This window comes from Alexandromys fortis, unplaced genomic scaffold, assembly GCF_014885135.2.
Source record: "Alexandromys fortis isolate MF-2015 unplaced genomic scaffold, M_Fortis_MF-2015_v1.1 scaffold_23, whole genome shotgun sequence".
Classification (NCBI taxonomy): Eukaryota; Metazoa; Chordata; class Mammalia; order Rodentia; family Cricetidae; genus Alexandromys; species Alexandromys fortis.
The window spans coordinates 8,015,315-8,036,074 of NW_026067907.1; the positions used below are offsets into that span (position 1 = coordinate 8,015,315).

The 20,760-nt window shown below is 48.7% G+C and overlaps 1 protein-coding gene across 1 annotated transcript in view; it reads right to left on the reverse strand.

Moving 5' to 3' along the window:
• The window catches only part of Agpat4 (1-acylglycerol-3-phosphate O-acyltransferase 4), a 91,095-nt gene extending 77,459 nt beyond the window's left edge, over positions 1-13,636 (reverse strand). The window contains exon 1 of the mRNA XM_050135904.1: positions 13,470-13,636. The gene's annotated coding sequence lies outside the window, so the exon portion shown is untranslated. The remainder of the gene's footprint in view (positions 1-13,469) is intronic.
• Between the last annotated feature and the right edge of the window lie 7,124 nt (positions 13,637-20,760).

The following is a 20,760-nucleotide window of genomic DNA, read 5'->3' on the forward strand; positions in this document are numbered from 1 at the left end:
TGAAGACCAGACTGGCCTTGAGCTCACAGAGATCCACCTGCCTCTGCTTCCTGAGTGCTGGAGCCTGGCTGCTCTCAAGGTTTTGAAAACAGGTTTTCCTCATCCCTGGGCTTGTGGAACTTTGCCAATCTCCCTAAGACCTCCTAAACCCTAAGAACCAGGGCTCCAGGTGAGAATCTTACGTCCTCCTGCTCCTTGAACATTGCTTTGTCTTCGTAGGAACACCAGAAACAACTCATGATGGCAGGAATTTCATCCTTCCTTACCCCGAACCATCCTATCCTGTCTGAAAACAAATTTCCTGCAAACGGGACTGCCAGGTTTTCCAAACAGAGAGCACATGGCGTTACCAGCCATGATGGCAGTGAAACTGAGTGTCTCATGGTTTGGCAGCACAGGGTCATCCTCCTATACTGAGATGACACCATATGACCTGGCTGTCCATAGTGACAGATTTGAGTCTAAGCCACATACCGGAATAGAGGCGCTACCCATGACTCTCCCAGTGTGTGACCCCAGAGAATTGTACTTATCCCCAAGCTAAACTCCCCACGAAATCTCACAGATGGAGAATGGTGGTTCAAGGCGCAGAAACTTAACTTGTTTCTTTCTGTTCCTTAAAATGACTGCAGAGTAAGTTCCAGGTTAGCCTTAGTTACACAGAGACCCTTGTCTCTAAAGCCAGCCACACCTCAAATACCTCCTAGGTAGGCAGCGGCCTCTGGGTCAAGAGCTTGCAAGGCCACACAGAATTCCAGGAGGCCTGTGGGCACCCTCCACAAGCTGGCACCAGGGAAAGCAAGTAAACTCTAGACTTGGCACAGGATGAGCCGTGAGGATTCTGGGCCTGGCCAAATGAGAAGGTGGGGCTTCTTTCTCAAGGACCACGTGGGCTGGGTGTGTAGAGCTTTACTCAAAGGGCTGGTCCTACACGGTGATAGACTAGTTGAGGAGTCTATGAAGCCACCCTGACCCTAACTGACCCATTATTACTGCAATCTGACCAACCAGGACGACATCTGTAACTCTCAAAAGACCATGTGCATCATCAGAAAATGGACTTTTCAAAGTCAGAAACTAGCTCAACTGCACGTGTGTGACCTCTGCCCCGGGACTGAGCATGCGACTAGATTGCATCTGCCTCTGGCCTCTGCTCACAGACTGCTAGGACTCGCCTTGTGGAGGGATCTCTGATGCAAAGATTTGAGTTGAAGACTGAAACTAATCTTCATTCCACTCTGAAATGCAGCGAGACATAGGAGCCCTCACCTCACCTGAACAAAAGCACCTGGATGCTGGGATGCAATGTGGGCTTCAGATAAGTAGATGGGATGGGGATGGGGGAATCTCCTCAGAGCATGCCCTTCACTCTTCAAAAAAAAAAAAAAAAATGCTTCTGGAAGCACCTTGCAGGAGAGCAGGACACTGAACCTCCCAGAGTTTGCTATACTCTAAGAAAGAATGGTAATAAATTCAAGTAACAAAGTCGATGCTAACTGCCTCTCTCCTGTACAGTGTGTGCTGAAAAGTGGAGACAGAGACCAGCGCAGGACAGCAGTGAGGGCAGGGGGTTCTTCCCACTTACAGAATCCCGAAGTGGCCTTCACTCCCATGCTTCTGGACACTGTGTTCTCTGTCCCTTCTGCCTGTGCCTCTCCCCTCACAGCACAAAAGTGCATGAGCGCTCACCCTTCAAAACCCTGCACAGCCTGTGCCATCTCCCTCCCCACTCGGGCAGGGCCCCTCTGCCTGTCTTTTCCGGTCGCTTCTACACTGTGGAGATCCTTGCTACAGAATTCAAGCGGAGCACAGCAAGGAGCACCTTCTCCAAGGTCAGTGACGTGAAGGGCAGCCTAGGGTCTCAGATGCGAGGATGAAATGTTAACTCCCACCTCTGTCCCTCTGCCTTCCCACAAAGATGGAGTCCTTAAGCAAGGACAGTTTTCCAGCCTTGTACACGCGGTGTCCTGTGCAGGCCTGGCCAGGGCTGAAGGTAGAGAAATATTCAGAATAGGTGGTGGTCGGTCCCTTCCCACCACCGTTCTCAAGGGACATCCAGCTGTGGCTCCTGAGTATTCTGGTCATAGTAGAATAGAGTGGAGGCTCACCCACCTGATGGAGGAGGCTTTAGCACAAACCTGGGTCTAAAAGGAGGATGTTCCACCTCCCACAACCCAGCCAACACTGTAGTGTGGAGAAGCTGCATTTCACATGGGAAACCTCAGCAACATCACCCTCTCTCTGTCTGGGAATGTGTACTGATCAGAGAAATACATCTAGACAACTGGAACCTTCCCCCTATTAAAAACACTCAAAACTAGGTCAAGAGGGGAATTCCTATGAGACTGGTCTGTTTTTTTCCCCTTTTCTCTTTACTTATGAGTGGACCCTTGGCTGTTTCCAAATTCTTATGACATGAAACCCTGAGCTCCCGGTACCTGGATGGGCTATAGTGTGAAGGTGTTGACTTACTTTGACCCCAGAGCAGGGATCCTGGTGTCAAGAAACAACTTGGCCTTCTATTATGACATAAGCAGTCTCTGTCCATGATGACAGGATTCCCAGCGCTCAGAAAGAACAGGATAACTGCAAATAACCCAGAATGGAGTTCATTCCAGCAGAAATGAGGAAGACCCTAAAGGGTTATGTGACCAGAGAGGAGAAGAGAAAGAACAGACCTCACTAAATGTGCCATTGGCAGAAAAGAGACCAGGAATGCAAAGCAGCCACGGCAAGAACGGTCTTGGGGTGATTGTGTCTCATGCACCTGCTGACCCTTCTAGAACTCAGACTCACATCTGGAGATAGAGGGTAAAGAGACAAGCACGGGAGGACCTGGGTCCAGCAAGCACGCCTTCCTTCCCAGAGTTACCAAGAGACCATCCAACTTGGGTTTCTCCTCAAAAATTTCCCAGCAATATTCCCCAAGCAGGGGAGCTCATAGCTTGTTGTGTGGAGCTGCGGGCCACTTCCCACCACCCGGCTAGCTTTGCCCAAAATAATTACATGGAAACTGTATTCTTTTAAACACTGCTTGGCCCATTAGTTTTAACCTCTTATTGGCTAGCTCTTACATATTGATCTAACCCATTTCTAATATTCTGTGTAGCACTACGAGCTGGCTTCCCAGGAAAGATCTTAACCTGAATCTGTCTGGAGTGGGAGAATCATGGCAACTGCTTGGCTCGGCTTCTTTCTCCCAGCATTCTGTTCTGTTTACTCCGCCTACCTAATTTTCTGTCCTATTAAAGGACCAAGGCAATCTCTTTATTTAACCAATGAAATTAACACAAAACAGAAGACTCTCCCCCATCAGTAGCTAAGCACCAAGTACCTTCTGCGAGCTTTTGTTTGTTGTTGTTGCTTTTCCCCCCCAGCATTTATTTTTGGGGGGCAGGGGCATGCACACTCCAGCACCCCTGTGGGTGTCAGGAGGAAAACCTACAGAAGGTAGTTCTCTCCCTCAGTCACATTGGGCTTGGCAGAAAGTAGCTACCCGCTGAGACATCCCACCAGGTTTCACAAATCAGGATCTCTCATAGATCAAGCTCAGCCTCAAAAGCTGTGTGCACTTGGAGATAGCTCTGAACTTCTGATCCTCCTGCCTCTGCCTCCAGAATACTGGGAACACATCCACATCTGTTTGTTTTCACATTTCAGTCTTTCCCTTAGCTCTTTCAGCACCAATTGAGACCTGAGAGAGAAGACCGAGTTCAGTCTGCACACCACAGATGGCCCCAAAGCTGGTGCCTTGGTTACAAAGTTTGCATTGGCCCTGGATGCCTTGCTGACCACAAAGGAAACAAAGGCAACACTCACAGGGACATCAGATGAGCCAGCCCTTGTGCCAGGGGCAGCATGTGCCAGGAAGCAGCTCTTGGTCCGTGTTCAAGGTCTCATGGACAGACACTGAGGTCTGGGTTTGGCCCATGTACCCCAATCTTGTTTCCCTTGGCACCATGCTCTCCTCATGGTCCCTAAAAGGCTCCCCACTTGTGTGTGTGTGTACACTGTTCCAAGATTGACCAAATCAAAAAGCAGGTGGCATTCTTGGTTCTCACAGATGGAATATCTATGTCCCAGTTAGTGTTGACCAGGATAGGGCACAGTTGATTGGCAGGTGGAAACTGAGTAACAAACATAGGAAACGACAGTCAGCTGGAAGCTGCCTCAGCACCCCAGGACACAGGCAGATCTGACCTGACAGAGTAGTGAAGGGAGGGAAAGGATGAAGGAAGATGGGAGCTGTCAAGGACCAGAGACCACAGTTCAGACATGGAAGAGGAGAGAAGGAACAGGGAAGAGGGGAGGAGGCTCAATGATGCAAAATCTGGATTTAATAAAGACTCAAACAACTGGGCATACTCGAAACCTTCCATTGTCCTCTCTCCCAACCTCACTAAGATGTGAACCACGTTCGTCCTCTACAGCAGGAGGCCAAACTGGGCTTTAAGGGATCACACACTGTTCGTTATATAATTTGGTCTGTGTGATTTTTTTTTTCCAGTCTTTCCCCCGAGTCACTGGGGGTGAGAATGAAAAAAAAAGTCTCTGTCCATTTCATTTTGAATCTAAGAGGAAATCTACATCAATCTGGAGAAAGGTGAGGCTGGGCAGTGTGTGTGTGCAATCATCTATCGTGTGTGCAATCATCTTATCTATCGTGTGTGCAATCATCTTATCTATCGTGTGTGCAATCATCTATCGTGTGTGCAGTCATCTATCATGTGTGCAATCATCTATTGTGTGTGCAGTCATCATCTATCGTGTGTGCAATCATCTTATCTATCGTGTGTGCAATCATCTATCGTGTGTGCAATCATCTTATCTATCGTGTGTGCAGTCATCTATTGTGTGTGCAATCATCTATTGTGTGTGCAGTCATCATCTATCGTGTGTGCAGTCATCTAATCATCCCATGCACAGCCCACTCGGGGTGCTTGAGGACTCTTAGCCCTGGGACTTCAGCTTCCATCCAACCAGAGAAGATAATCTATAATCTCCACAGCCAGAGGAGGGATAGGCTGACGGACACTATGCCAAACGCTCAACATCTAGCGGCTGCTGACAGAGGGTCGTGGCTTCCAGAAGTGACTGTGTGACAGAATGGAGCCTCAGTGACAAGGGGCTGCTGGAAAGGACAGCACAGGAAACCTTCCCTTTCCTCCAGTGACAGAGAGGCTCTCAACACAACCAGCCACCAGCTCCCGTATTCTCTGACCTGCGTCCTCTCCTCCTCCACAGATCCGGGGAGGTCTCCGCTTCCCACTGGACAGTCCATGTGTTTCTCCCCAGGCCACAGCACTCCAGGCTTGCCTGCTGTGCAGCCCCCTAGACCTCCCAGTCACATTCCTCTCCCAGAAACATAGATTTCACTTCTATGATGGTGAATGACAATTGTCAGTCTGACAGAATCTAGAGTGACCTTGGACATGGGTATGCCCACGAGGGACTATCTGAATGGCACTGACTTGGAAAGACCTGCCTGGCTATGCTTGAAGGCCTTTTCTGGCTGGGATAGGGGACTGTGTGAATGGAGGCCGAGCAGGGTGTGCGTTCCTCGTCCTCTTCTGACTGCAGATGTACTCCCATCATTCGCTTCAAGCTCCTGCTGCCTCAACTCCCTTGCCTCGACCAACCGAAGACTACACTTCCAGCTGTGAGCCAACTAACATAAACCCTTTCTCCTCTAATCTGCTTTTGTCCGAGTATCTTACCACAGTGACAGACAGCTAAACCCAGTTACCTTTGTTCAGAAAGAGCAAGCATACTCAGATGAGATGAAGTGGGGTCTCCAGGACACTTTCCCAGGCAGCAGGCTGGGCAGGGGTGGACTGGCAGGCCCCTGCGGGCCCTCAGAGGCCAGCTTCTTATCTCACAGGGCTAGAATGATCTATGTGGGCTATCGCCTCCTCCAGGGCACTGGAGATGTCTGGTTCCTTCTTAGACCCCCTGTGGTAGGCAAGTGCAAGGACTTGAGCCCAGAAATGTCGTGAGAGGATTGACTTGTATGGGATGGTGGAATGTAGGACTTGCACTGCTCACACGATGTGCAAGGCTGGATTGAAGGATGGGGAGGTGAAAAAACAGGAACCCTGGATCTGCCAGAGTTCGTCAGAGAAGCTCAGTGTCTCCCAGTGACTGGAAGTTGATGCCGACCCGAAGGCTGGTCTTGGAAGGCAGTCAGGGAGGTCCTTGTGTGGGAAACACCAGGTCAGAGCTGGAGGGAAAGACTTGTGGTTGGGTAGGCACTGCGATGGAATTTGGCAGCTAATTGGTACAGCAAAGGAGGCATGAGACCAACTCAGCAGAGGGGAGCAGAGGCCAGTTTACAGAGTGGCTTTCTCCAACTCTCTGACATGCTCATCTATAACTAGAGGGGAGTGGTTCCTGACTCCATCAGGGGCAGATCTACCTGCACGGTTCAAAGTCATTGGCAGTGCCACCTAGCCTAATGTTACAAGCAGCTTGATCGGGACAGAAGGCATGAACTCTTTCAATATGGGCTTGTTGACTCCATGTCTACTTTTTACTTGGCCATTTTTTTTCAATTCTTAAGCAAGCATCTAGGAATTTAAATCAGACCATTGCCTCGGGGAGGTGGGGGGCAAAATTTATGTAGGCGGGACTTATGCATATGAGCCCTAAAAGATTGTTTCCGTCGAGCCAGAAAGCAAACAGATGAATTCCTGGAGTCATAAACAGAAATTATCTCACACAGTGACTCTCAGTTTTGGCGGGAAAATTTATCCCTGAAGGATGTATCTGGCAATTTCTGGAACATTCTAGATTGTTAGGGCCACAGTGGGAGGCCTTACTACTCCTGGCATCTCATGGCAGGATGGAGTTATCAGCCTATCTTGCACGAGACAGCCCCACACATGAGAGTTATTTGTCCCAAAGTGTCAACTGTGATGCGGCAGAGAAGTCTTGCCTTTAAGGAAGGACACATGGGAAGCCTGACCGGGAGGCACACAGATAGGCAGCTCCTCAGACCGCCTTGTGCCCATCTTTTCTCAACCAAGAACTCCCTTTTCGTGCGTGTTGCCCTTTTCTGTGCCAACTATGGTTCCTTGAGAAGCCCACACTGTCCATAAGAACCTGGCATGGTATTCAGTAATGCCACATGGCACCACTATGCCCCGCCACTCTTTCTAGAAGGGTGGGCAGAGAACATCAGGGAGAGAGAGAGATGGATGGACTCAGGGTTACTGAGAAGATGTGATAGTCTACATGGACTGTCAACTTAACAGGACCTAGAACTAACCTAGGAGACTAGCCTCTGACAGGGTTTGTGGCTGGGGTTAACTGAGGCGTGAAGACCCAGCTTAAATGTGGCCAACTTATTTCCACATGCATAAGGCCCTGGCCTGAACAAAAGGGAGAAAGCGAAGAACACACCAAGGTTCACTGTCTCTATCTCTCTCTGCTTTCTGAATGAAAATGCGGTTGTCTCCTGCACTGTTGCCATGTGTCCCCTTCAAGTGTGAGCCCAAAGAAGCCTCCCCATCCTTAACTCACTTTCCTCAGGGATTCTATCACTGCACCAAGAGTAACTAACACCTCCGCGGCCTTCCTTTCTCCTGAACCCTCCCACCCGTGCTCCCCCTTCCTCACAACAGGGAAGGGAAGGAAGGAGGGGCTAGGGCGATTGTCAGCCAACCAGGATCCAGGGCAAAAGTTTTGACAGTGGCATTGATTGAGTATGCTGAGCTACGGGCGTCCTGGGAAGAAGATGTACGTGGTTCTTTAAAATTTCATCAGCCTTGGTTAGCCTCCTGCCCACAGGGAATTGACTGCTCACAATGGCGGTGCGCCCGGAGAGAGGTGAAGCAGACCAGACTGCACCCCGGTCAATTCTTCCCTCCCATTCGCCTTTCAAAGCTTGCCCAAGATAAAGCCTAGCGGCATCTTCAAACCGGGTTTTGAACGTGAGGAAAGCCGGGCTCCAGGGTTCCCTCCGTCTTGGCCAGCAGGACTGGAGCAGCAGCAGGGGTCCTTAATTAGAAGTGACTCAGGCAGGCTGGCTCCTTGGGTAAACACAGGTCTTGACTGCAGTTCATACCGGTTTTACTGTGAACCCTGCAATGTCTTTCCCTGCCCACACTGTCTCCCAGAAAACACTCTCCAGAATGACAACGGCTTGTCTTCCCCGCACTGCTTCAGCTTCCCCAACTTCTGAAACGTCTCTCTGCCTTGCAGCATTTCTCTGCAGACTTAAAAATAAGTACGAAAGGCACCTGGGGGAAGATCCAGAGGGTAGAGATTTGCCACCTAAAACACAAACATTGTTTCTCTCCTTCGGCTGGGGATGGGGGATGGACTTCCAGTGGTGGTTGAGCACCGCCTTAATGACCCCCTCTGGGACTGCATAAAAAGGGGGTCCTTGTAGTGCCCACTTGAAGCTGCAGCATTTGGAATGTGGAGCGGGAAGATCAGGAGTTCAAGGCCATCCTCAGCTACAAGGGAGTTTAAAGGCCAGTTCTGGATATATGAATCCTGTCTCCCCCTTAAGCCTCCCCACCCCACAAGAACAAATATAAATAAATAAAGTCCCGCAGGTCCATTGTTTCCTAGGCCAGTGGTTCTCAACCAGTGGGTCTCAACCCCTTTGGCAAACCAAATATCTCTGAAAATATCTACATCATGACTCATAATGGAAGCAAAATTGCAGTTATGAAGTAGCAATGAAAATAATTGTATGGTTGGGGTCACTCCAGCATGAGCAACCTGTATGCATTAAGGGGTCGCAGTATTAGGCAGTATTAGGAAGGTTGAGAACCACGGCTCTAGGCTGTGTACTAGGGACTAGGACACAGAGAAAGAAGTCATCAGACCAGAAGAGGCGTCTTCTGTCACTCCAAGGCAAGATTCTGGGAAGTGAGAGTTCAAACCCCAGAGGAGTCCCTTTACTAACCCGTGTTTGCACAATGGGCAGTGATGATAGCTTTTACATGCAAATTTGTTACGAGCACAAAACAGACTTGGTTCCTGTGAAGTTCGATCAATCAGCTGACGTAAAGGAAGCCCTCAACAAAGAGGGGCCCCTAGCATTCTCACGGATTTTACACAATGGCCAGTCCGTCAGTGTCTCTGCAGGTTACCAATCACACCCAACTGAGGGAGGCAGAACAGCTCTTCAAATTCCCTAATTCTTCTTTAGGCAACAGGGTTGGCAGGGTCTACCCTAGGTAGAGTTGGAGACCTAACCCAGGGGAGGGACAGCAGATTCCTTAGAGGCTAATCTCCTCCGAGATTAAAATAACAAAGCGGGAGGGAGTCTTGCTTAAAGTTTCCTCCCAAGGTCAAGCAGGCGGGCAGACGAGGGTGTTTTTCCTGGGAATCTTTTGTCAGGGCGCCAAGTCACTTCCAGGCAGCTGTGAGGACTGTAGGGTAAGATCAGTCTGCTGAGAAAACCTCTGACCCCAGGAAATACATTAAGGTAGCAAGGAGGTTTGATGTTCCAGGGTCTGGAGGGGAGCTGCTGTGGCTACAGCCTGCCTGAGGTGATTAGGGGTCTCTGGTTTCTATTGGCTCCACATGGGCTAGCTCCAAAGAACATGAGAGATCCAAAAACAAAACAGCAAACTATATTCTGTATCTGCCGGGAAGAGCCACAGTCCCCAGGCAGCAACACTATCTCGCTCTGCATGACCTCTATTCTCATAGGGGTCCAGCATTCAGGGTCCCGCTCCCTCCCGTTTAGGTTAATTAACAGATGTTTCCCAGCCTTGTGTTCAACCAATAGAGAAAGCGAGGCAAGTCAGTCAACAGCTGACCCCTTCCTCCCCCACTGCCCAGTGCAACCTATATGTATAGAAAATAATTGTGGAAACAACAGCCAGGGTCACCAGCTGGTGGGTGTTTCTATCAGTATCTCAGGGTGAGGGTGCTTTCCATGCGCCAGCTCCTGAGCACGTACCCAGAACAAACAGTGCTGCAACATGCTATGTATGAACGACTATATGAAGGGCCGCTGGACAACGGACACGGGTGGACGTATGAACAAAAGTGGACGAGTCAATGGGCACTAACAGGGCTCAGGGTCCAGGAAGGTACTAGAACGAATTGAAAGAATGAGAAAACAGACAAGAAATCTCTGTGCTACAAGAGTGCATTCTTGGGTAGGGTAGAAGCAGCATCAACAAAAATCATTCTCATTTTATGGCATTTTCTCTTATTTTGCCATTAGAAGAAAAAAATCGATTGGTCAGCCTTCAAACTCTCTTAAAACCCTCCCCGCATGATTTAAAACTGTAACGCTTAACTTGATGTGTCCATAGCTCCTGACACATAGGAGATACACAATAGTTACATATCCCAAGAGAGGCGGAACAGGAACCCCTTTTCCGCACAGCCCTGGCTTGCCGTCCCCAGAAAATGGAAACTCCTGGTCTAATGCTAGTTTCCCAAACTGACTCAGTGCGGATGAAAACTGCTGAGCTGGACCGACACAGGGTCTCCCAATGTCAGAGGACGACTGAGCAGGCTTAGCCATCACCCATCAAGAGTCACTCAGAAACACGCATGACTTTTCTCCCCTGCCACTAGATCTCCCTTCAGTACACAGTAGGTGCTACAATGTTACCTTAGCCAATTCCAGTTCTGAGCATTCGTGATTTAAAGCAATGGCTGGGATGGATGATCAAGATGCCATCCCACTTCTCCCCCACCCCCGCCCCAGGTTCCAAGCCAAGGCTATGGCACAGACTGGCCTTCTGGGGGTCATCCTGGGGTACCTTGCTTCCACAAAGCTCCACCTGTCTTCCACAGATCAGACGTGTCCCTCTCTACCTGGATATCAGAGAGGGGTTTTGTCTGTTTGGGTGTTTGCTGCTTCCTCTCTGGTTTGGGTTTTTGCTGTGAAATTCCTGGGTCTGGAAACTCAAGAGGGACAGGCTGTGGAAGGCCATGGTAAGCCCATTGTCAGGCAGTATGCTAACTTGTGCTTGGCAAAAGGAAAGCAGACGTTTTTTTATGCTCTGAGCCCGTCACCTAGTTCACTTGTCTTTAACCCCATTTTTCACTAGTTTGATGATTTGTTCATTTTGAGGGCTCCTAAGGATGTTAGGCAAGTTTTCTACCACTGAGCAACAAACCCAGCCCTCTGACTTTGTGCTGTGTTGCTCAGCTCCCATTGGCAGAGAACTTCTCTATCTGAAATGCCTAAGACCTCTGGCACTATAGGGTCAACTTTTCAAACAGAGGTAACAGAAGTTAGAGAAGGAACATTCAAGAAACCCCTAGTCCTTCCTGATACCACGTAGTCAGGGGACTGGGGTTCAAAGCCACAGTTTGGGCTTTCATAGCCTGAAGGTATCCGGAGGCCTTTGAAATTCTACCTACAGACAACCTCAAGAATTCAAGACTCTACTCAGTGCCATTGAAGAGATAATTCTGGTGTCAGAAGAGGAGGGCCCAGCACCAAGGCTTTCTTCAGAGGGACTGAAGAAAGGTAGCAACTCAAGCCACACCTGCTAATGGGCCTGCCTGGGGGCAATGAACTATTTACCCCTGTTTAGCACTAGGTAGGTGGTAATTTTCTCTCACACCTTAGTTTTCTTCTGAAGGTTTGTTTATCTCCCCAGGTGGATCAGAAGAATGTCATGCTTTTAACTTGGGACTCCTGATTTTTTTTTTCAAACAGGAACCCTGCCCCCATCCCAACCCATCCCCCACCTCCCCACTTTGTACAGAGACACACATACACTAGATCCTGCCTCCTACACAGAGACAGGCATGCATAGGAGCCTGCCTCCTACACACAGAGACACATGTGCACTGGAGCCTACCTCCTACACACAGAGACACACGTGTACTGGAGCCTACCTCCTACACACAGAGACACACATGCACTAGAGCCTGCCTCCTACACACAGACACATGTGCACTGGAGCCTGCCTCCTACACACAGAGACACATGTGCACTGGAGCCTGCCTCCTACACACAGACACATATGCACTGGAGCCTACCTCCTACACACAGAGACACACATGCACTAGAGCCTGCCTCCTACACACAGAGACACATGTGCACTGGAGCCTATCTCCTACACACGTGCACTGGAGCCTGCCTCCTACACACAGAGACACAGGTGCACTGGCGTCTACCTCCTACACACGTGCACTGGAGCCTGCCTCCTACACACGTGCACTGGAGCCTACCTCCTACACAGAGACACACGTGCATTGGAGCCTGCCTCCTACACACAGAGACAGGCATGCATAGGAGCCTGCCTCCAACACAGAGACACATGTGCACTGGACAGGCATGCACTGGAGCCTGCCTCCTAACATGTCAGAGACACACGTGCACTGGAGCCTGCCTCCTACACACAGAGACAAGCATGCTCGGTTTCCTTTCTCTTAAGGTAACTTTTTCACTAGCTGAAGATGCTGGCTGATTACACTTCAGATGAGCAGATTCTTCCAGGTTTGGGAAGACTGGAGGGTGAGCACTGGGTAACACATACTGGGTAACGGAGGCCAGATCCAAGCAGGAGGTCACTAGGGATCCTGCTAGGTAGTTAACATGCCTTACACTAACCGCACTTTGATTTGTGGCTAAATGAAGTTCAGAGCAGAGCCAAGACTCATACATGTTTAGACTTGTGGGCAAGCCTGCGCAGCTGATAACATATTTACCATTGTGAATTCTCAGGTACTTTCCGAAACTTTATTTCAAAGTCCTCCCGGCCTGTAAAGAGTTAAACTCTCCTTCCCCTCTTAGCTTGTCCAGTAGCACGTCTTAAGAAATACTGAAGTTTTTTAAAACTACCCCAAACGCCAGAAAGCTTCATAAACATCAACTGCACACCCTTTAAAAATCTCGACATCTGATGGAGAACCCAGAAGCATAAAATAGCATAAAATTAAGTAAATACCGCGGTGATTACAAATGCCTGTTTCCTTGACAACTCCCCTCCCCCAGCCCTTCTGCGATAGGGAAAAACCAAAATGAAAACGAGGAGGGGGTATCTACAGTGTCATGCCGCGCTCCAGCGGGGCCCAGCCAGGCCAAGCCCAGGAAGGAAATACAAATAAATCAATTTAGATCGGAACTGTATTTTGTGGAGTATATTTTTGTGGTTGTCATAGAAACACCAGAGACAGAAGAACGTGTTGCACGAACACAAAAGAGAGCCCGTATATGTATCAAGAGGATTCTCTACAGCTTCACTGGTGGCCAAACAAACGCTTCCACCCTGGGAGGGGTGCTCGCAGAGCCCCCAAAGGCACCTCACCACCCGGGACAAAGCAGTGGTCCTCGGCGGAGCCCCTGTACCCCGCTCCCCATCCGGCATCATTCACCACCACCACACCAGTCTCCCAGCCTGCCCCGAGCCCATCCCTTCCAAAGTCTGAGGAAAACCTGCCGAGCTGAGGAAACCCTGCTAGAGTAGGGCATCTGACCACTGCACGCCCCACCCCAGGAGAAGGTGCCTGGAAATCGCAGGGACACCACCTACCTCGTTCCCGTCAGCGCTGTGCATTGGCGCTCACCAGCTAGAACTGCGAGGCTGCTGCCTAGGGTTCAGAAACTGCCTCTACTTTAGAGAAGCTGTAAGTCAGCCAACACGCGAAAGAAAAAGCGAGACTCCACCCAAAGGGGTGGACCCTTCGGGGAGGGGAAAAAAAGGTGGTCCTCAGCTGACGTCTCTCCCCACCCATGTCACTTCCTTTTAAAGCTACGACTTAGCTGTGGGGAGGGCAGCTCGGACCCGTGTAACCTGAGTCACCGCCTTCTCCTTCCAATGGGTGTGAGGAAGTGTCCGGCTCGGCCTCCTGTTGGATTCAGATGGGATCGGGAAGTCGCCCGCGTGGACAACAAAGCCAGCCCAGGGGCCTGGCGGCGCTTGCCCAGCTCACGAACCCTGTTGCGTCCCCGCGCAGAAAAGGCCTGAGCAACCTCGGCCTCCTGCCCAGGAAATCGCCCTTCTGTTTCGTTCAGCGAGAAGAGGATGAGGACGGAAGCCCGAGCACCCTAGTGCCCTCCTCACCTCTTCTGCCCCCCTCCGCCCCATGCTTAGAATGAGGCTGTGACTCTTTCACTCGTTGAGCCCGGAAGCCCCTTCCAAGATCACATCCAGCGCTCCCGAGACCAAGGTGTGCGGACCGTGGATGCCAGGGGCTCGAGTGGATGGATGCTCTTCTCCAAAGTCAGGCACCTGGGCCGACTACCGCTGCAATTGCGCACACGCAGCAACCCGCACATTCGCTTGGCATTTCACGCAGGTGTTAGCAAGGGTCTGAGCAGACCTTTTAAACAAAATAGAGTCGTGAAACTTTAAAGGAGGGAGGACGGTTGGAAGCGAACAAAGGCCAGGTGCGTGACATTCCTGGAAAGGTGATTTCAATCACAAGGTGCTTAAAGTGCCCTTCAAAAGCGCGCTGTCCCAGCCACTGTCACAGATGTTTTTGTAGTTACAGAAAGAAAGCCCCATGGTCCGTTCTGCTCTCTGGATGCGTTCACAGTATTGCGGAGTTTCTAAGTGCTGTAGAACCTCACGGCAAACAGCACGGTGCAGACAGGGGCCAAGAGGGGGAAGGCACTCAAGAAACAGGAAACAGGGTTTCTACTTTGACGTCCAGGAAATCATCTGGAATGTGAGAACAAAGCAGAATGGGTGGGAGTGGAAGAAAGAATCCAAACCAAAACCAACCAAGAAAAGGTGGGGTGTAAAAATCAACTTGATCGGCTAGTAATAAAAGGATGTTGGTAAAGTTTCCTGTAAGTACTAGAGAAGAGATACTACTGGTTAAGAGTGCTTACTGCTCTTGAAAAGGACAGGGTTCGGTTTCCAGCATCCACATCTGACAAGGCACAACCACCCTCAACACCAGGGAATCCAGCACCCCCTTCTGGCTCTCAGGGGCACTGCATAAATGTGATTCACAGAAGCAGACACCAACACATAAATAATAAAAATTAGTCTAAATGTTTGTTTTCTGCGTCCAATGCAATCTTTAAAACTTTTTGGTAATCCCCAGTTCCTAGAAGGTTAAGAGATGAGGCTGACAGTTTCAGGCCAGCCCGGGCTATCTAGAAAAATGACTCAGTACCCCTCGCCCAAAATAATTCTCTTTTATAACTTTTCAAGTTGTTATTTTATGACCTCATTGGTGGGAATCAAAAAGTTTTCCAAAGTATTTTCCAGATAGTTAGATTTTTTTCATATTTATATTTTGAATGAGAATTAAATTTTAAAATTTGGAAATTCTTGCCAGGCATGGTGGTACACACCTTTAGTTTCAGCACTTGGGAGGCAAAGACAGATGGATCTCTCAGTCTGAAACCAGCCTGGTGTACAGAACTACTTCCATTATATCCAGGGCTATGCAGTTATACTATCTTGAAAAAAACAAATAATAATAGCAATGATAATGATAATAAATTAATAATATCATACCTGAGACTTATATAAACTTATGCTATGTTGATTACAGGTACAATAGATGATTTTGGTGGAAACAACAGGAAATTAAACATTTGACAATTACAACTCTTGTCCCAAGTTCGTGTGTTTATTTCATTATCATGATTCAATTATGACCCTTGCTATCACTACAACTTTGTCTATTAGCCAGTGTTGCTAAGAACTCAGGATCTTAGAAACCTATCCGAGGAAAGGGAAGGAAACCGCCATTTGTGACTATTTAAGGTGGAATCACAACATCAGTGGGCTGAATTCTAGGCATTTTATTGAGTCCCGTTTAGAGTCTGCTTTATATGCCCATATTCACAAAAGACTGTGAGCATTTCTGTCATAATGTAACAGTCTAGTTCAGCAAATGTCCCTTGGGAATCCATGCCACAAAAACAAGCCACGAGTGCTCATTCTTAAAGCGGAAAGAGACATGTAAACAGCTGTGATACAGACGGACACAACGACTCCAGGGCGTAGGGTGCCACAGCGGCTGGAGAATGGGAAAAGGAAGGAGAGGGGTTGGGTCAGCCAAGTTTCTCAGCTCACTTCAAACTCTAAGGAGAAGGAAGGGCACCATCTCCATCATTATGACAGTAAGAAGTAATTATTACAAAGACGTCAACTCAGGCTGAGAATTTCTAACCTAAAAATCTGAAACCTTCCAAAATCCAGACTTCTAGAGTTTTTGTGTGCCACCTGCCTCTTGTTCCAGGCCTCTGTCAAAGTGCAGACATGCTAATTATTTAATATTGTATAAAACTAACTTTAGGTTATTTTATAAGATACATAGAAATAGAAAAAAATTAAAACTTTCATACCGAGGACCGGAAGAGATGTCTCAGCAGTTAAGAGCACCAATTGCTCTTCAAGAGGACTTGAGTTCAAGTCCCAGCACCCATGAGACATTTCAAACCATCTGTAGCCCCAGTTCCGGGGGACCTAAAGCCCTCCTCTGGCCTCTGAAGGCACCAGGTGCATACATACATGAGGGCAAAGCACCCACACGCACAAGAAAATAAATAAACGAAACTTCTTATGCTTATATTCGGGTCTTGTCTCCAAGATCCTCAATCACTATGTATAGTCAAATATTCCCACATCTGGGAAAGGTATCTAAACCACTTCTGACCATACACATTTTGGGTAAGGGATTGTCAACCAGTGGAGAAAGAAGAAACAAATTTAGAAGAGATTCAAGGCAAAAAAGTAGTAATTCAGAAAAATCCACGTAAATGGCTAATAAACAAGACTATAAAAACCAAAGTTACACCAAAATACAAGTCCCAGGAAGACGCACTTCTCTCACTGGGCTTCCCAAATCCTGCAGATAACACACACGCAGTGTGACTAGACAGAATGCCATGGGTCTCTCCTCTAGCAATTAACGCAAGCTCTGGAATTCATTTAAACAAGGTTCTTCACGAGTCCCTAAAATACCTGTACTCCTGACCCGTCATACCACTCACTGTATATACCTAGGAAGTAGGCAGGGAAAACCTGAAGGCTTGGGCAATGCCCATCTGTTAGGAGCAGCTCAGTGACCGCCCAGGAGTATATTCCTGCTGGAAGTTGAAGGCCAGTTACATAAACCATGGCGTGGCCACCAGGTGAGCCTCTTTACAAAAACTAAAAATCCTATCTTTGAAAACCAGGGAGATTTTCATGCTATAGAAAATAAGTGGAAAGGGAACCAGGCTATGTAAAAATGTAACCTTCTGTGTTAGTTACTTCTCATAGTGCTGGTTAAAATACCTAACAAAGGCCACTTAAAGGAGTTGAATTACACCCAGTGTCAGGGGAAGCCCCACAGCTCAAGGAAGGCGGCACGTGTAGGAGGCAGCTGGCCACTTTGTATCCACAGTCAGTCAGCAAGAAGAAAATGGTAAGTTTTGGTGCTCAGCTCGCTTCCCCCAGTTTAGATAGCCTGGGCTCTCAGCCCATTGTATGACAGGACCCCCAGTTAGGGTGGGTTTTCCCACCTTGTGATGATTACTGTTGTTACCTTGACAGAATCTAGAGTGTTTGGGAGGTTATCTTGACCGCCCTAATTGAGGTGGAAAGACCCGACCACTGTGAGTGGAGTCATTCCCTAGATTGGATCCTGGACTAAGGAGCAGCTGCATCCATCCCCCTCTGATTGTGGATTGCTGTCACCAGCTGCTGAAGCTCCTGCTGCCTTGGCTTCCTGTCATGAGGGACAGAACCCTCAACCGTTAAAGGAAACCCTTCTTAAGTAGCTTTTGTCAGGGTATTTAAAAAATTGTGTGTGTGTGTGTGTATCTGTGTGAGTATGTGTGTGTGTGTGTGTCTGGTGTGTGTGGTGTGTGTATTGTGTGTCTGGTGTGTGTGTATTGTGTATGTGTGTGTATGTGTGTGTCTGGTGTGTGTGTGTATCTGTGTGAGTACATGCCACATATGACAGGTGGCCACTACACCAGAATAGGATCTGGAGTCACAGGTGGTTTGAGCTGCCTGGCCATGGCTGCAGGGAATTGACCTCAAGTCCTCTGCACGAGCGGCAAGTGCTTCTAACCAGTAAGCAAATTGTCGCTGTGAAGAGATGATGACCAAGGCAACTATAGCAGAACAAAGCATGTGAAGGAGGTTGGCTTATGGTTTCAGGGGTTCCGTCCATTATCATTGCGGAAGGAAGCATCGTGGCAGGCAGGAGCAGTGCTGGAGCAGTAGCTGAGAGCTACAACCGAATATATGGTTGTTTATCCTTTTCAATAACTTCCTCTTAACCCCCCATCTTCCATTCTATCGCCGTAATCATAAACTTTTAATATGTATAAAATTTATTTCTTTTCAAACATTTTTTCATAAGCTCCAGGGAGTCAATTGGACCTACCTAAACAGACCAGACTCGCCCAGAATAAGTATCATTTAATTCTTCCCTTATCATTCCTGGTCTTGGGAATCCCTGGGAAATTCCCTCCTTCAACCACCAAAAGAAGACCCCCCCCCCATCTTAAATTTTGGGACTCTCCTCCCTTAATCACCTAGATCTAAAATTTTTTCCAGACATAATTTTCTGCCTTTCCATCATATTGAGAGGTCCAAGCTGCCAGCCAGCCAGTTCCTCAGAGCTCGGAAAATACAACAGTAATCAGCCACCCCAGGACATGGTAAAGCATCTCAACTCCTCATCTGATGTGGGAGTGTCTTTATCTATCTGTTGCTTTCATTGGTTAATTAATAAAGAAACTGCCTAGGCCCATTTGATAGGTCAACCCTTAGGTGGGTGGAGTAAACAGAACAGAATGCTGGGAGAAAGAAGCCTAGTCAGGAGTCGCCATGATTCTCCCACCCGACACAGCCGCAGGTTAAGATCTTCCCTGGTAAGCCACATCCTGGGCTACACAGAATATTAGAAATGGGTTAGATCAATATGTAAGAGCTAGCCAATAAGAGGCTACAGATAGTGTAGCCAGGCAGTGTTTAAAAGAATACAGTTTCCGTGTAATTATTTCGGGGCATAAGCTAGCCATGCGGGCGGCCGGGGACGCAGCCCTGCCGCTCCTTCTATACTCATCGTCCACAAAGTCAGCGTGAAGCAGTCACGAGAGACCTTATGACATCCCATTCTCATCCATTAAGACCTCCCAACCCCCCAAAATTTTTATAATAAACAAAAGGGTAGAATGTAATTATTCAGCCACAGATAAGGTTGCACTTCCAAGTTTTAGAGGCAGGTATGTGCAGACAGGCCCTCAAGCACGAAGGGCCCTCGCATGACCCACGTGCGCATGTGTGGTTACATCCATGTATGACTCAGCTAACCCTGTGCGCATTTGTGAGCTGCCCGTCATCTGCGTCATCAGTGTGACGTAGTCACGCCAACCCCCTGTGCACATGTGCTAGGCAGTTTTTCAAAGCTGGATGCGCCATCTCTTGCTCTCTGTCTGCACACCGATCCCCAGGCCTGTATGCACCTTCTCTAATAAATTCCTAAGCGGGTTTGTTGGTGTTCCATGTCTCCTTCTCACTCATGCCAGGTAATTTCAAGCACCCCAAAATATGACCTTACTTAGAAACAGGGTCTCTAGATGTAGTTAGCTAGGATGGGATGGGCATGTAGCTCAGAGGTCTAGCTCTTGCCCAGAAGTACCAGGTGTTGGGGGATTGGGTTAAATGAAGATTTGTACCCTAGAGGAGCTGGGAGAGAGTCCTAAGGATGAGGGTACCCTAAGACCCAGTGAGTCTGTGAGAACAGGAGAGACCCAGCGCAAGCAAAGACAGGCAGGCTGGATGCCTTTGCCATCAGTCAAGAGAAACCAAGACCTGCTAACACCAGGTCTGGGGGACACCAGAGCAGGCCAGTCTTTGTGGCCTCCGGGATGACCAGTCCTCTTGACTCCTCGGGTCCATCCTGGCCACGAGAGCACATACTGTTCAGGTTTCCAGGCACATGCTATGCGGCCGTTCACCATGAGAACCCAGGGAAGCCAGCATGGCACACTGGAAGGTTGCTGTGCTGCTCAAGGTGTCCTCTCCCGGAGGAGGAAATGGCAGCCTTTCATTTTGCTGTTTGATATTTATTGCCTAATGTACACTTTCTGCAATATACATATGTGACCTGAAGATTGTGGCTAATAAAACAATCCTGGGGCTGGATAAATGATCAGCGGTTAATCTTACCGCCGCTCTTACAGAGGACCCAAGTTCATTCCCAGTGCTCAGGCTGGAGTAATCACAACCGTTGCCTGTAACTTCAGTTCCTGACGCCATGACACCCTCTTCTGGACTCTGTGGGTACCTGCACTCCCCACAGATCCAAACATACATATAATTAAAAATCAAAATAAGTCTCAGGGGAAAGTGTTTTTTTAGCCTCCATTGCTCCCCGTGGCTTGGCCGACCTGCTTGCCATGGGAAGGCAAGCCATGGAAGAAGGCTGCTGGTCACAGGCTTGCTCCCCATGGCCTGGCCAGCCTGCCGACCATGTGAAGGCCAGCCATGCAAGAGAGGTTGCTGCTTGCTCACAGGCTTGTTCCCCAGGGCTTGACTGGCCAGCCAGCCATGGGGAGATCGGGCACAGAAGAGGGGACACTGCTCTTTTTCCTCCCACACTTTTCAGAGACTTCCTTGCCCCTCAGCCTTCTCCAGCGGGCTGTCTTCCTCTATCTCTGGCTTCATCTCGCTCTCCAGAAGGCAGAGTTACCTTTGACCGATTTCCCTGCATGCAGCTACCGAAGTGCAATCTACTAGGTTGTTTTACATGTTTACTCCATACTAGTCTGTGAGAGCAGGAGTCACACTTTCTGAGACCTGGAACAGCGGAGCTCCACAAATAATAACTAATGAAAAAAAAATTATCTTGTCTTTCCTT